The sequence below is a fragment of the Cornus florida genome, unplaced genomic scaffold (assembly GCF_030987335.1).
Source record: "Cornus florida cultivar Cherokee Brave unplaced genomic scaffold, ASM3098733v1 CherokeeBrave_3.0.0_Hap2_Chr09, whole genome shotgun sequence".
Taxonomy (NCBI): Eukaryota; Viridiplantae; Streptophyta; class Magnoliopsida; order Cornales; family Cornaceae; genus Cornus; species Cornus florida.
Window position 1 is genome coordinate 48,650,109 of NW_026775579.1, and position 17,808 is coordinate 48,667,916.

At 34.7% G+C, this 17,808-nt stretch overlaps 1 long non-coding RNA gene across 1 annotated transcript; it reads left to right on the forward strand.

Annotated features, from left to right (window-relative positions):
- Positions 1-992: 992 nt before the first annotated feature.
- LOC132273848 (uncharacterized) lies at positions 993-6,354 on the forward strand. The gene is made up of 2 exons (XR_009470267.1): positions 993-2,326; positions 4,127-6,354. It is a non-coding gene; the product is annotated as an uncharacterized LOC132273848 (long non-coding RNA).
- Positions 6,355-17,808: the final 11,454 nt, after the last annotated feature.

A 17,808-nucleotide genomic window follows, 5' to 3' on the forward strand; every position in this document is an offset into this window, starting at 1 on the left:
GGGAAATCTTAAGCCAACTTCGGTAGTTATTCAACTTGCCGATAGGTCTACAAAACAACCAAGGGGAATTGTTGAGGACATCCTCATCAAAGTCGATAAATTCTATTTCCCGGTTGATTTTGTTGTGCTTGACACTGAGCCGGTTCCCAATCCTACCATTTACATTCCCATCATTTTAGGAAAACCATTTCTTGCCACCGCTAATGCGACAATCAATTGTAGGTCCGGCATTATGGACATCTCTTTTGGCAATATAATGGTTAAGCTTAATGTGTTTAACACGAGCCAACATCCTATCAATGAAGGCGAGTGTTTCATGGTGAATATCTTGGATGAAATTGTTGAAGAAGTCATTCCTTCCATTCCTTCTGAAGATCCTCTTGAGGCATGCCTCTCTCACTTCAACATGGACGCATTTGACATTGAAAGCTCCATATATGAAATGAATTCTCTAATGGATTCTGTAGCCATCTTAAACTTCCCGCCATGGAAAAACTCAAAAGAACCTCTCCCTTCAATCGCAAGTACTCTTTCTTATCAAGAAGAGGAAGAAGTGGTAAGTACGCCAATGGCCAATCCAATTTATGAGGACATTCCTTATAATATTGAGTATGAAGTCATTGAGGCGACCTTAGTGAAGGAGGAGAAAGTGATCAATGTGGAAGTTGACAAAAATGATGAAGAGATTGAGTTTTCTAATAATCCAACCGAGTCTTTGAAAGACATTACCTTGCCAAGTGCAAGGCTGATCATGATGGACTTTATCTTCAAGACTGTGGATGAAAGGGAACAAATTGCATCTTCCATCATTTCTTTCCAAATCATTCTTTTAGGAGATGTATTCATTGTTGTGAGAGAACATCCATTGGGGAAAATAGATAAACGGATCAATGAGGATGTCTCATATCCGGTTTTTGATTCTTTCGACTAGTGAGTCGCCCCAACGTCTTGTTAGAGACGTTAAACACTAGTTTTTCGTTGATTTGAAAAAAAAATAATAATAATAAAAAAAATAAAAAAAATTGCATTTTATTTTTATTTTATTTTCTTTTCCGTTTGTACATTTATGCATTTTTAAATTCAAAAAGAAAAATAAATAAATAACAAAATAAAATAAAAAATGTTGTGATGGGTAGTTTAGGTTAGTATTTGATTTTATTATAATTTTTAGTACTATTATTTTTTTTATTTTTTTATTTTTGATTTTATTTTTATATATATTTCATTTTAGTATATATATTTTTCGTTTTGCTTAAATTAAAAAAAAAAGAGTAAAAAAAAATAGTACTAGTTCATATAGGTTGCTTTGTAATTTTATTTATTATTATTTATTTTATTTTATTTTATCTATATTAGTGTATATAGTATTTTTAATTTTTGCTTAAAAAAAAAAAAAAAAAAAGAAGATCGATCCCTAAAATGGGTGGGAAATCGATCCCATTTTTCTGACACAGACTAGCAAAAAAAAAAGGCCACGTGGATCGATCCCCAAACCAAGGGGATCGATTCCCTACCAATTTATCACATTACACAGTGAGAGGAGAACTTTCGGCATAAAAATATCGATCCCCAAGTAAAGGAGATCGATCCCCATTCATTCCCTGCCTTACCCTATCTCTTAACCCAAATCCAAACTCTCCAGTTCTTCAACCGTCTCTCTCTGTTCGATCCTCTCTTCCACGTTGTTGACGGTTCAACGGCGATTTTGATTTCCAGCGTCCCTGTTCAACGGCGGTTGCTGCTGGGTCTTTGTGGCACCATGGTTCTAGGTTACCGAATTTGAGGTCGCCGAGTTCTCCAGCGATCTTGGCTGGGTCGAGGCTATTCGCTGTTCTTTCCGGCGATATCAAGGCTGGTTCGTACAGCAACGACCGCATCGGCGTCGCTGTTCGCCGGCGATTTCTTTTCCATCGTCCCTCTCAACGCCGTCTCGACTGCTTCTTCCCACGTCGTCACGGCTGAATCGCCGTTTCGTCCAGCGAGTTTTCTGGGTTCGTTAGCCGGCAATTCGGCTGGTTTCTTCGCCGCACCTGCTGCATCGGCGTCCCTTTTCTTCCAGCAATCGCGGCTGGTCGCGGCTACATCGACATCATACTCCGGCGTTGCGGCTGCTTCTTCTTCAGCAATTCCGGCGTCTGGTTCTTCCAATAGCGATCGCGGCGGCTCTTTCCGGCTGGGCTTAAATTCCGGCGCTGTTTGAGACTCGCCCTTTATTTTTCCGGCGTTGCAACTGGCTGTGCCCTCCAGCGATTTTGGCTAGATTTTGATTTGGTTTCTTCATCGTTTCCGGCGGCTTTTGACTGGGTTTTCTCCGGCAAGTATGTGGGTAAGTGCTGATTTTGGCAAGTTTGTGAGTTGTTAATTGGGTTTCAGTTTCCATTTTTTTTTTTTTTTTTACATTGATGACTTAAAAAAAAAAAAAAAAAAAAAACAGTTGAATTGTTGTTAAAAAAAAAAGTTCATAAAAATTTGAATTGATGATTTAAAAAAAAAATATTTGTCATTGAAGTAGGGTTATTGATTTTGGACTACTTCCCATATATTTCAATCTTAAGAAATGACTCGTGTTTCTTCTTCCAAACGTTTCAAACCCTCCAAAGAGACTCCCAAAGTTGTGTGGCGCAACAAACGTCTGGATTTTGAGACTACCTTCGACATTGAAGGTACGTTTCGCCACAATGACACGACTAAATGGGCGGTGTTAGAATTTGAAAGGAGGCGTTTGTCCTGCCTTTTTAGACCAGCTACAGAGGTTGTCTATCCCCGTATTGTGCGCCTGTTTTATCAGAATATGGAATGGTTTAGTGATGTGCCGGACATATTAGTTACAACCATTGATGGTGTCCAATTTCACTTTGGTGTCTTGGACATAGCCCAGGCATTGGGGTGTCCACATTTGTGCCCCACTGACTTGCTAGCAGAGAATGGGGAGCTACGTTTTGGCAAATTCTTGAAAAAACCTACTGTGCATTCTATTGTTAAAGATATGTGTGACGGGAAGTATGGTAACAAGAAGAAGAAGAATTGTGCCAGCAAGTCCTCACTACCTAAGGATATGTGGTTTTTCGATCAGGTTCTGAAACGGAATGTTTTTCCAATAGGTCATAAGGTACAGCGGGGACAAGAGTTCTTAATAGCATTGTATGCTACCCACACTGGAACATGGTTTTCTGTTCCAGCTTTCGTCTTTAACCAGATGCATAAATATTGGAAGCATTTAGTGGCGAGTGGGGATCCGAATGCGAAAAAATGGAAACTTCCGTTTCCGTATCTTATTACCCAGCTCCTTGTCCTTCGGCGCTTCGTGGTTGATAATGATGAGATCTCTGAGGCTCTACAGGTGACTTTTAGGCTAGCACAGTGGAACTTAAGCCTTTCTCATATGCCTAGTGCCAAGAAGAAAGGTGATGGCATGGTAGCAGGTGCTAGAGAGGACGTGAATGCCCTGGTTGAGGACGTCGTTGGGAGGTCTGAGGAACAGATTGCTGATGGTGTTACTTATGAGATAGCACAGGCTGTGTCACCACATGCAGAGGAGTTTGCAGGGGTGACTAGGGCAGAGTTCAATGCCATTGTGGGGCAGTTGAGGACCGAGTTGGCTGAATCTCGAGAGCAGCATCGAGTCGAGCATGTTGAGCTTATACAGCAGCACACCACTACCCAGCGCATGCTACGAGATCTATATGAGATTGTTTCATTGAGTCTCCCACGCAATTCCACATTGCCACCTGATGCATGATTTCTTTTGTCTATTTTAAGCTGTTCAGATTTTTTGCAAAGTATCATTCCGTCTTGCTAGAGACGTTAAACTTAACCCATTATTTATTTATTTATTTATTTTCTAGGTTGTATATACATATTTTTTTTCTTTATTTCTTTTCAAATAAAATTAAAAAAAAAAAAAAAAAAACAAAGCAAAAAAAAATAATAATAATAATAAAAAATAAAAAATTTCAAAAATATGTGTTCCCGTTATGCCCTTCTGCTTAGTTATGCATGTTTTCACCTTTTACAAAGGGCTTGATATCATATCTCTTTACATCTTATTCTATATTGTTTTAGAATGTATGCTTTACTTATCCCATTTGATATTTGATGTGAGTTGCTAGTGTGGCTTTTCTAGTAGGTTTTTGCATCCAAGTTTGGGGGAGACCTCTTTCGTCATGGATCATTGTCGGGCGTCATTAACTTTTGCCATCATGGTATACTCTTTCCATTTCTTTCATTGTTCTCATTGCACATTGAGGACAATGTGCAGTTTAAGTTTGGGGGTAAGGTAGCCTTGTTACATTCTACTTTAAGTTGAGCTTTAAATGCATGATTGAGATTTGAGATATATTTGGCAATGATTTTGAACTTTTGAAGCATAGTGCCTTTAAAAAACAAGTTGTTAGAGTCTAATACTTCTTGTATGCTCTAGGATGCCATTTAGGGGTAAATTTTAATTTTTGACATCATGTTTGCTTTTGTGGTACACATCATCTTATTGGTTGAAAATGCTTTGAGAGTTGATTCTACAATTTTACATTTGCACTTGCGCACACTAGCATTCAATTTGTGGGGTACATGCTTAGTTGATTATTGTCTTGGTTTATCCCAATTGAGCTAGTATGTTTTGAAAGCTTTCATTCTTGATAAAATGACCTTGCAGAAAAGAAATAAAAGTACTCACCAAAGGTGAGAAAAAAAAAAAAAAAAAAAAAAAAACTGCATTCTTTCAACATGTCAACTGATTAAAAAGGAAGACAAGGAAAGAATGTAAGATGTATGATTAGTTTGAGTTCGTAACCTAGCCATTCCGAGTCATTACGCCATTGGGAGTGTCTTTACACTTAACGCCCTAAGACCATCTGGTTTGGGAGTCGTTGGCTCAACACTTGTTACATGGGGTGATTAGAGAGCTTAAGGAACTTGAACATTGCACATGGTCATACATAAAAAAAAAAAATAATAATAATAAATAAATAAAAAAAAATAAAAAAAAAATGTTTGATTGAATAACAAGGTTCATTAAATGTCTTGATGTCTGGTACTATATCTGTATGCTAGTTTAAGGGTAAGGCTACGCCATTACTTTGATTTGCTAGGATGGTAACACATTTTGATGCTGGTTCACTCAAAAAGGATGATAAAATTGATTTAATTTGCATGATTAACTTGCTTGATGTGTGGAGGACCATTTTTGCTTACATGATGTTGAAATATTGAGAATAGCTTAGAAATGGCAGAAATTTGCATACTTGAAGTAGTCTACTTTAAACACTTATTTGATATGTGTCGTTACTTCTCAAGTAAGAAAGAGCTGTTGATGTTTGTGGGTACCATTTCTGGAAACCCTCACGAGACTTCACTCGTCCACTAGGGGTAACCTAGGGGTTTAAAAGGCTTGTTGCATATGCTAAATGCAACCGTGATCCCTACAAAAGTGGTGTTATCTTTATTTGCTTAATTAGTTCATAGTTGTATATATGTTTGTTTCATTTCCATGTTGTAGTTCATTGCTAGGGACTAGCAATATCTAAGTTTGGGGGTGTGATAAGTGCTTAAATGTTGCACATTTCAGCACCTAAGCTAGGGTATTTCAGTCTTTACATCTATCTTAAGTTTATGTTTTAGTCCAAATTTATATTTATGTGTATTTCAGGGTAATAAAGTTAAAATGAACTAAGAACGGTCCAATTAAGCCTTTTTGGAGTTAAGCAAAGATTTTCAGAAAATGGCACAAAGCGGTCAATCTCGGGCCTTTGATGATGTTCCCAAAGATGGAGAAGCAAACCAAATACCCCGGGGCAAAAATGGAGCTGAATAAGGCTTAAAGGAATTTTCCAACTCTGGGGGATCGATCCCCCATGGTGGGGGATCAATCCCCCAGGACTTGGCAACATTACATATTTTTATTTTAATGTTTGAGCTTATTTTGTAACCTAGTGGGCTTTAATAGGTTTATTACTTAAGCCCAGTGAGGCCCATTGTTTTTAGGGTTAGTATTTATTAGTTTAGTGATTTATTATTTGGGGAATTAAGTTTTATTTTATTATTTTTTTAATCTGTATCGTGATATCGTTCTCTCTGGAAGAAAACGAAAGGAAGAAAAAAAGCGAGGGTTTTAAGAATATTTTTTACAGAGGCTTTGTCTACAGTTGAAGGAAGAAGAAGAAGGGCCAAAAGATGGAGATAGGACTTGTTGACACCATGATCATCTCCTCCATGAGCTAGTTCTTCACTTAGGGCTTGGATGAGCCCTAAGTTCATGTAACCCTAACCTTTGTATTTCTTTTCTTAGGGAATTATTATGTTGTAATTAAATTGTATGGCCTTGCGATTTCTTAATATATACATGCTTGATTTGATAAATTAGGGTTTGTATTGATAAATTCTTCCATTGAAATCTCCAATTGATTGTATGTCTATGTATGATTAATTAGGGATTTTATTCTTCATTAGATGATTAGAATTTAATTCTTCCATTGATTCTATATGAAAATTGCATGTCTAGGTGTGATTGATTTAGAATTATACTCTACACTAGATACTTCTTTTAGTTGTGTTTAGTGATGGCCATAGCATGAGACTTAGTTGATACAATTGTCAATTAATTTGATGGATAAAGGCTTAATCATGATAGATTGTTTTACAAATTAGCTTATTTGTCATTAGTTAATTGTAGTAAAGTAAGCAATCTGTGCTTGATTATTTTAATCCATGCTTCTAATTACAATTAGTATTATCTTCTTGATTGATGTGTGCTCTTATTGGATACATTTGTGAATGTGTATGGTGGGTTATGACGTAGTCTTGAATGGGTTCTACACTTTAGTTTAATTGTCATTAGGTAGACAATTCATTCTTGATGTTGATAATCTATGCTTACAATTGTGATTTGTGATGATAATGTGACCACATCTATAATTACACTAATAAATTCCCCATTAATTGAAAGCATATGGTTAATTGCATGGGCTTAGTGGTGAATCCTAACCCTAAGACTCTCTTCCTATCTCTTTAATTCTTAGTTTAATGTCATTTTTATTTTCATACTTTTAATTGAATTTTAGTTTAATCACTCCACCAAAATATTTTTCTCTCACACTCTTTCTCTCTCTCTCTCTTCTCTCTTTTACAATCTAATTAGCATTAAAATCAAGTTTAGTCCCAACACGTGTTCAATCCCTTGAGTTCGATCCCTTCTCACTTCATACTACATAGTATAAGTGTCTAGCGGTTTACAAATGTAAACTATGATGCCCGCTTGATACCATTTCCAAAACCAAAGTGTTGTGCATTATTTTGTGCACACGCTCGGGTCGCATCAAAGATAAAACACTTCTCAATTGGATGATTGATAATGCGATGATATTTGCAGTATTTTGGATCGTTGATACGTCCCATCTCTGGAGGACGTTTGCATTCAGGGAGTTCTATAACTTTACTTTCAAGTAAACATTCCAAGATGCCAGGAACATCGGAATCGGGGAAGGGGTATTCTTTCTTCTCTAACTCCTTTAGCGTAGGACGCTGTCTCTCTCTCTCTTGAAACTGGCGAGGCTTTTTATCATCCTTCTTATCATCTTTAACAGATATCTTGATTGGGGTGGTTGAGATAGCCATTGAATCTTTAGTCGCATTTTTTGATGACTTGTCGCCCTTCTTCCAGTCCTTCTTATCTTTGCGTGGTTCTATAGTCATGGTACTTTTGCCGTCATGGGATTTCATACTGATCTCCATGTCATGGGCACGCGTAGCCAATTCCTCAAATGTGCGAGGTTTTATGCCTTACAGAATGTAGAGCAGGCCCCAATGCATTCCCTGCATACACATCTCCACAGCAGATACTTCTGACAAACGGTCCTTGCAGTCAAGACTGAGGGCTCTCCACCGATTAATATAGTCGATTACAGACTCATCCTTCCATTGCTTCGTGTTAGTCAACTCTATCACACTAACAGTACGACGAGTGCTATAGATACTATTCAAGAATTCTCGTTCCATCTGGTCCCAATTATCAATTGATTCTGACTTTAGGTCAGTGTACCACTCGAACGCATTTCCTTTAAGGGACCGGACAAACTGTTTGACTAGTAAGTCCCCCTCTGTTCCGGCATTGTTACAAGTCTCGACAAAATGGGCAATGTGTTGCTTGGGGTTACCTTTTCCGTCAAATTGCTGAATCTTCGGAGGTTGGTATCCTACATGCATTCTCATACTGTCGATTCTCCTTGTATAGGGCTTTGAGTACATGAGAGTGCTCTGTGAGACACCACCATATTGAGCTCGGATTGTATTCGTTATCATATCTTGCAATTGTTCGACAGATAATGAAGAGACTGAAGAAGAGGTATGATTGGTTTGACCAGTCGCCTGTTCTATCCCCGGCGTCTGGTTTTGACTGGTCGCTTGTTCTGTCACCGGCGTTTGTTTGGGATTCTCCCTGTGAGTACCTTGTGCTGTAGAATTAGGATTCTCCGTTAGTATTGCTGTGGAAGATGTAGGTTTCCCAGATGGTGGTGGTGTGAAAGTTGCACGATTCCCGGATGGCATTGGTGTTTCACCGAAGGTCTGAACTTCCAATTTATTTATTAGTGTAGCGATTTGCAAGTCCTTTTCTTCAATAGTCTTTGTGAGGTTCTCAATGGAATGAGCCATAGTTACTAGTTGTTCCTCCATCGTAGCAGCTCCAGTCATCATAGCAGCAACCACATCTGAGTATGATAGGCCTTGAGAATCCACGTTCCTTGAAGTGATTGATTGCTCCGAAGTGTGACGTGGTGACTCTGGGGGTGAGCCGACACTAGAGTAAGCATCATAGATAGAACGAAGTAAATCTGGTGGTGGAGCCTTCTCTGGAACAATGTCAAGGTTTTTGACATGTTCAGTTTTCACGTTCGCCGGTGTTGCAGGATTAGTTTTCACCACATCTTGCTGAAATTTGAATGACGCCATCGCCTGGGACTTGCTACGTGTCACAGGGCCCGTTAAGGTACTTCCATCGCTTAATTTGGTCTTCGTGCCACTTTTCATGGTGGCTTTAGCATCGCCCTTTGCAATAGCGATGTTCTTTTGGGCTTTCTTGTCTATCTGAATCTTAGGGGGAGCCATAGAATCTGATAGAGAAGAAACTTGATAGTAGGAGAAAGAGATGAGAGGCAAAGGTAGTCCCACCGGGTGTGCCACAAATTTGTACACACAAATTTTGTAAGTCAGCAATAGAAACAAAATATGGAGCAAAATAGAATTTTATTAATTTATGAATGTGGAGTACAGTCCTTTGTAATATTTTTTACAAAAAAAGAATGGTCCTCTGATTCGATCTCCTTGTTTTTGGTTGGTTGGATTCAAGGGCTGCACGAGCTTGTTCTTGAATCACTGTGGAATTTGATGAAGAACGGCACGTTGTTGGATGTGCTTGATGTTCTTCGCTTTTGGGTTTCGATTCTGAATTTGTGTCTGAATTCTGAGTCTCTGGATTTCTGAGTCTCTGAACTTCTGAATGCTGAATTTGTGTCTGAATTTGTAGACTTCTGAATTCTGAATCCTCCCCCTTTCTTCCTCCAGGCCTCTATTTATAGGCTTCTTGGATTAATAGGATGATGACGCGTGTCATCTCCTGATAAGGATAAAACTATAACTGGGCCGGGCCGGTTATATTGTGATAATTATCCTTAAAGATAATTATTCAAAATATATTTTATTAGGAATAATTATTGTTTCATTTAATTATCTGGGCTGGGCTAATTAAATAATTTAAGTAGACCAAGCCTGGTAAATTAAATAATTTATTTAAACATTAGGCCTATATTTAATTGGTCCATTCGTTAAAACCAAAGCCCGCTAAATTTTAGTATCTACAATGAGTTTTACCTTTTTGTTATTTTATTTCAAATATATATATATATATATATAGGTAGCATGCGAGTGTAAAAAAATATAGTACAAATATCGCCTCCTTTATTTAATTTAAAGCGTAACCTACACACATATATAATATATATAATATACTAAAAATTATACATCTCTTGATAACTCTTTAGTCTTCAAACACAAAAAACTGAAAATTTCTCCCACGAAGGTTTTGATGTTTCTCTCATTAAATGCATATTATGTAGTCCTCCAAATTTTTACACATAGTTTATGCTATAAAGCTCAAGCCAACAATGTCTTCCCTCTAATCATGAAAATTGAAAATTCTAACATATAAATAAAAATAAATTTCGTAAGATGAATTTAAAATATTTCTCTAAATTTTATAAAATCTTAGTACTGTGTTCACTAGTTTCAATTATGCAATTATATATCACACTCCATCAAGTAAAACCTTGGCTTGAGTGATTTGTCCTCCACTCCCCTAAAGAGTTACCATCTTGTTATAATTAAGGATATAATTCGACCAACTCTAATTAATTTTTTTTTTTTTCCTGGTAATTTATTATAATAAAAAGGAAAGTAACTAATTACAAATTACTTGGGTCATACCCGAAGGCCCAATACAGCTAGCCAGTAGGCCCACTGGGCAACAAACAAAGGAGAAACAAAAGAATAAAATAACTTTTGGGGCAAAAATAATTTATTTAATATGAGTTACAATCTTGTTATAATTAAGGATATAATTCGACCAAGTCTAATTAAATTTTTTTTTTTCCTGGTAATTTATTATAATAAAAAAGTAACTAATTACAAATTACTTGGGCTATACCCCAAGGTCTAATGCAGCAAGCTAGTAGGCCCACTGAGCAACGAACAAAGGAGAAGAAACAAAAGAATAAAATAACTTTTGGGGGCAAAAATGATTTATTTGATATCATGATTAAGGGGTTACAAAGTTTGACATGACTTTTCAATACTACTCGAATACGATACGAGTTAAACGAGTTTGTGTTGAAATTAATATTGACACCTTTTTGGACAGTGACACGGGAAAGGGTTGTAATTGACAGTGGTGACACGACATGGATGTTCTAGTATTGAAGGAATTCAAAGGAAGGTTGGACAATGAGTTACTTGATGTCTCGACTTGTAGTGGTATAGTTTATCTTAACAATGTGATAGGTTTTTCTTGTTATTTTAGAGTTGTATTAGGATTTTTTATTTTTCTTCTTTCAGCACCTCACAATCAATCGCATCAATAGAATTTTTTTTTCTAAATCATGCTCTTTTTAGTTTAATTAAATTCACTTCTAGCTTTGATTCAACTTTCTATTAGTTGATTAATTCCTAGTACAATTCTCGTTATTTCTTTACCATGATTTGCATTCTTATTCATAGTAATTTCTTTGCATTTAATTCGATTTAAGTGATTATCATAGCTCTTCATTCTTGCTTAAATTTCATTCCACTTTTATTCTTTGCAATTCGTTCTTTTTTTAAGTCATGTTCTTACTAAAGACAAATTGAACCCAATTAAGAGTTTTATGTTCTCTCTCAGACATCATATGTTCCATTATATATGTTTACAAAAGGGACTCAACTTGGTTCTGGCACGTAACACGATTAACCCATTGGGTTGAAAGATTTATTCTGTGTAACCCGTTTATATATACACGTTTAACTATACATACTTGTATTTTATAATTTATTCTTTTGTAAACTAGAGACTATTTAATAATTTAGTTGGATTGAAACTTATATTTTGTTAATATGTATTATTTTATTGAGTATTATCAATAATTTAAATTATATATATATATATAGGTTATTAAACTGGTCACACGTGTAACGTTTTTAATAAACAGAACGGGTTAGTTAGTGTTGATGATACCTAACACGATTATTAAATGAGTCACACATGACACGCTTTCATATCCCGTAAATACAAATTGTCACCCCCTAGCTATGATGATTGATTGGGGAGGCTAGTCTGGTCTATTACTCTTGTGCTTATTTGGCTTCAAGGAGTTGGTTGAGGCTTACAATCTTTGTATCTTCATGGTAAACCCGTGGATTGGCCACTAATTGTTGCAGTTTCTACTCGGGTTAATAGTTTAACAAATTATTTGTCAATGCTATAGTCATGAAGCATAAGGAGATTTTAGCCATTCGTATTTATATTAGGGGTCTCTGGACATTTTTGCTTTTCAAAGGCTTCATGTTGCGTCAACTCAAACTTGTTCGTTTTTTTGCGCCTAGTTTTGAAGCAACATGTCGTGTGTTCTCATCTCACATTGAATCTGAAGAGGGAGAACACATATAAATGAAATATTAACATCACCTAATAATTTAAATATTTGTGTTGGATCACAAGCACACTAACCAAATTGATGATGTTTTATTCTTTTTAGCCTGTTTTTAGGTGACATTTGATTAATATATATTTGTTTATATTTAATTAGTTTTTATCACACAGTGCCCACATTCACGTAAATATATAAAGAAATTGTGTTCAAACACTAATCAGCATATTCTGTCATTAATATTTTTAACAGTAGATTTTAGAAATTAGAATTCCATGTTGAGAAAAAAAAAAAAAATGCATCTCGACAGAAAAAAAATTTCGCAGAAGATTTCTAAAAAAAAATCATCGTCGATACTCAATACTCTAAAAAAACACTATTACGAAAAGATCAAATTAAAGTAATTATACTAAAAAAAAAAATTAAAAAATAAAAAATCTATATACAGAATTTAACAAACTTTTATATCTTATTACAAATTATTCAACAATTCAATACAATTGAAAATTTTAAAAAATTTACAGCAGAAATGAAAGGTTATTTCAAGAAAGAAATAAACTGATAATTTATTTTTACTCTATTTGCACAAATAAATCATTATTACTCTATTTGCATTTATAACTAATATATTAGTTTACTCCAATATCTCACATTTTTACCCTTCTAAAAAAATATCTCTTTAAATCTCATTTTTCCATTTCATGCTACTAACAAATGGATACTTATTGGTATGAGTCAAGTAAGTTCTATTCTCAACTTCTCACAACTAATGCATTTAAACTAAGCATTCTAATATTGTGATTTTGATTTACAACTAAAATAAATCTAATGCATTTAAACTAAGCACACTAATATGGTGATTTTGATTTACAACTAAAATAAGTGTTAAAAAGTTCAAACCATACACCAAAGTGTGAAATTCGTGTGTCAATCACATTCAAAATTTTTTATTGGCCAACAAAATTGTAACATAGAGTATTAAAAAAAATCATATAAAAACATTTAAGGTTCAGAAACAAATTCCATTATTAAAGAATCAGTTACAGAGTTGCAAACTTTTCACTTCTCACACACAACCCCTATATTTATTTATTTTTTTCTTAGAAATTAAAGCAATTACATGAAGTACTTAGTATAGGCAATTAGTATACATGAAGTGTATTGCGCAAGAACAAAAGGGAACAAAAAAACAAACCCGAAGGGATTACAAATATAGCACATAGCTATAGGTTTCCAATTATAGCCCAAGCACAAAGGAAATTCAGATAAACCTTGCTGTTTGATAAGTCAGTGGAGTAAATACTTATCGAATTAAATGCTTTTGATAACACAAATTGAGTATTACTAAAAATGATAAGCGCCACTTAAAATGGATGACAGTATGACATGTGTTTGGATACGGTAGTATTTTCTTCGAGAAATTAATATGGTTCCATTTTCTTTTACCAGTTAACTCACTTTTTTTCTCTGAGAGGATTATAGTATTTCTGGTTGTTTATTACTTGGATTTTTTTTTTTTTTTTTTTCTTCATATATTCTATTTTATTTAATTTCTTTAATACGTTAATCAAAATTTTCAACAATTAGCATGCTAGCAATCACTTAATCATATATCAAACTGTATAATTTGGAACATTAGTTACTAGCATAATATGCCTCTATACCAAAATCATATTAAATCATATTTTTAACTGTAATTATGAAAAATCATTCAACTGCACTATTTCCTCGTAGTAGACGGTCGGAATTGAAAAAATGGGGTCGGATGCTAGAGATGTAAGTGAATAGAAACCAATCAATAAATGGTTGAATTGGTTACTATACTTCTATTCATAAGTAATATATTAGTTTACTCGAATATGTCACATTTTTATATATATATAAAAAAAATCTTAAATTTTTGTAAGCTATGAATCTCATTTCTTACTATTTCATGCTACTAACAAATCAATACTTATTTGTATGAGTCATATAAGATCTATTTTAGTCATTTAGAATCTATTATCACATCTTATGCATTTAAACTAAGCACACTAGTATTGAAACAAGTGTTAAAAGGTTCAAACTATGCATGAGTCTCAAATCAGATTAATAATCTCCGATTCGCCAACAAAATTTTAACACGAGTATTAAAGAAAAATCATATATAAAAAATAAAGTTAGCCCATTGCTATTGGTTTCCAATTATAGCCCAAGCCCAAACGACGGGAGATTCCGAGCAACTATTGAGCACAAAACTACCAAGGCTGTTAGCTTGCTACTTTTTTCAACTCACATTCACACTTCAAGCATATAATGAGACTTTTTGAATTGTTAACATATCATTTTTTTATAACAAAACTTTCAAATAATAGACTAGCGAAAGAGGGTGAGACATACCAGTCTTTGACAGTGAGACAGCTATAAAGCAATTGAAATACCAAAAGAAAAGTGTAATTTCATAGGAAGATGTAATGGCTAATTAGTTATAACTTCTTTTTAAGGAAGCACACTCAAATTAGCACCCCCGTCAAGTCACCCTCACACGAAATGAAATTAAAGAGGGAGATACAACTTTAATATGCGTCTGCCCTATTATTAAGCATATTGAAGTTTAAAAAGTAACACTGTTTTCTATTAACTTTATTTTCCCTTATTTGGTCCTTAATTCTTTCTTTTTTATAAGTAATAAAAAAAGGTGCAAAAAAGTGTTTTGAGTAGTTTGGCAAGTGCCGTGTTACTTTGGCACGGCCCTAATATAACATAATTCAATAATTTACTAATATAACATACTTTAATTTTATATAATATTGAATATATCAATATTTAAGCATATTATCATCTAATAATATATATAATATTATTTTATTATATCTCAATTATTAGTATAATCTCTACTTGTTTATATTTTTAATAGAAACATATAATAAAATCTACGCAAAGAGTAAATTATCTTAAGATTGTTAGAAAATATATGTTTCAAATGGCATTTAAGATATAACTAACCTTATACTAATATGCCATCAGATAATTAATAATATACTAAAAAATTATTAATTAAATATTCAACTCGATATTTAATTAAACATGCAAATTAAAGCAATAAAATAATATTAATAAATAAAGAACATGAAACCAAGATAGTATTGGATACTATGTCCTTAAGACAATTTACGTCCCGCCTGACGGACTCAACGACTAGTGTCTCTCAAGATACAACGATCTACATCTACCAGTAGCAGCACTTCAAACTCGTAAATACGGCAAACCTCCTTCGTATAATACTCTCTTTGACTCAAAAATGCATCTATATTATATAAATAATGAATTTGGTGCAATCCGAACCAAATGGCTTGAACTAATTTTAATATGACCCATTCATATTGTTCTTGGGTCTAAGTGGCTCAAACCACTTAACCTATGGCTTGAACTCGATCACTTTGGTTGAGTTCAAGTCTAGAGAGGGAGAGAGAAAAAAATGAAAGAACTCAAAACTGCACAACTTTTGCCAATGAATTCTATGGCTATATATAAAAGAATTAGTGACTCTTAAGGTTAAGTCACGTTGATTCAGCGATTGAGTACATCCAATCAGATATGGGTTGCATCATATCATTATATAACTAAAATAACTTCTCCAACTACTAACTGTCAATTGTCACCTTTCAATAACATCCCTTTGTTTTTTTTATTAATTATAAGACACGATAATTCACCATCGGCATGGCCACCCAAAGTCAAATTCATGTTGTTTTGGAACATCTAAAACATGACCTTTTTGTCACAAGACACAACTAAGAGTTCAAAGGATTGCGACTGTGGTTGTCAATGGTTGAGACTGATTTATGTAACCTTTGGAAAGCAACGGTAATAACTTTCCAACCATTCAACCGTGCAATCATTCTGGTATCATACCACAACGTAATTCACATCACAACACTACTACATAACCAATCATTTATTGTTATGGTGGTGATAAGATACGTGTTTACAATGTATTCCAAAAGTTATTTATTAACAATTTTCATTCAAAATACCAACAACACAGGAGCCAATGCTTTGGCCTCTTCTTTAATGCTACCGTCGCCTCACTCCTCACCGTTACATAGGGCAAAACTAGAAATTCAATGACACAGATGACAATCTGTCGACACCATAAATTGGTAATAGCCAATTCATCAATAATGTGGATGAGTAGATGAGCGACATGTGGACATGAATATGGAGTGCAAAAAACCCCCTTCAACTATTGGCCATGTGCAATTAACCCCCCTGATCTACTAATTTGACATATAACCCCCCTGAACTAATGAATTTGGTACAATTTACCCCGTCCGGTGATACGCCGGTTGAATTTAACCGTGAAGACGCACATGATAGGTCACGTGACTGTATAAATTTCTCTAAATGACCATACAACCCTTTATGAAGCTAAAAGACCATAATACCCCTTTTATTACCGTTAAATCCTAACCAAACACTGCCTTAGTTATGTGGTCAGAAACCCTAAATCGAGTCTTTATCTTCCTCAATCAGCCTCCTTCCAATCTCTAACAATAGTTTCATCAGAACAGCTATTGAGTCTTTCTCTTCCTTGATCAGCCTCCCTCCAATCTCTAACAATAGTTTCATCAGAACAGCTATTGAGTCTTTATCTTCCTCGATCAGCCTCCCTCCAATCTTTAACAATAGTTTCATCAAAACAGCTCTCGTTCTATAGAGTTTACCCTTTTTCTTAAATTTTTATTTAAAGAAAATTTAAAATAATCACGAAGACAAATTTCTTACAATCTTTGTTGTGTTCTCTCTCTCTAATCGCTTCAACAAGGTTTTGCATAGGTGAGAGTATCAAACTCTTAACTCTATTCACAAATTGACTTTCATTTCATTGTGTGTGTGTATGTGTATATATATATATATATATATATATATATATATATATATATATGCGTGTATGTATCTTTTTTCTAATATTTAGCAATTCAAGATTGTTAATAGTGATTTATTTATTTATTTTGGCTGGATCTGTCTATTCTTTGTTATTATTTATTGATGTTTTGCTCCTAAAAAATTGTTTGTTAGTGGTGAGACAACAAATTTTTATCCTATTCGCCTCAAATTAGGTGCTGTTACACAGAGGTTTCGCGAGCTCGTGAAGGCACCATTTACTGGAAGCGTAATTTTTGGAGAAGATTGGGGTTGAGATCTTCGATTGAGTGATCATGTTAAGGAGCTCCGGGCCAATCTCTTCACCTTTGCTTTGAAGTTTTGCAATCGTCTCTTTGTTTTTTTTTTTTTTGCAAATAATGAGCTCCATGGGTGAATCCTCTTTCAGCAATGGAATTCGTAGAGGTCCTTTCAAGAATAGGAAATGTGGTTGTGGTATCAACTCTTCTGTATACATTTCTGAGTCCAAAAATAATCCGTGAAAGCTATTTTTCAAGTGCAGTACACGTCGTTGCAAGTTTTGGGAATAGCGGATTCCACCTGGTGCACAAGATGAAGATGAAGTCCATTTGAAGAATATGAAATGCTTTTGTGGTATCAAGTGTTCTGTATACATTTCTGACTCCAAAAACAATCTGGGAAAGCTATTTTTCAAGTGCAGTACTGGTGATTGCACGTTTTGGGAATGGTGGATTGCACCTGGTTCTGGGAATAATGG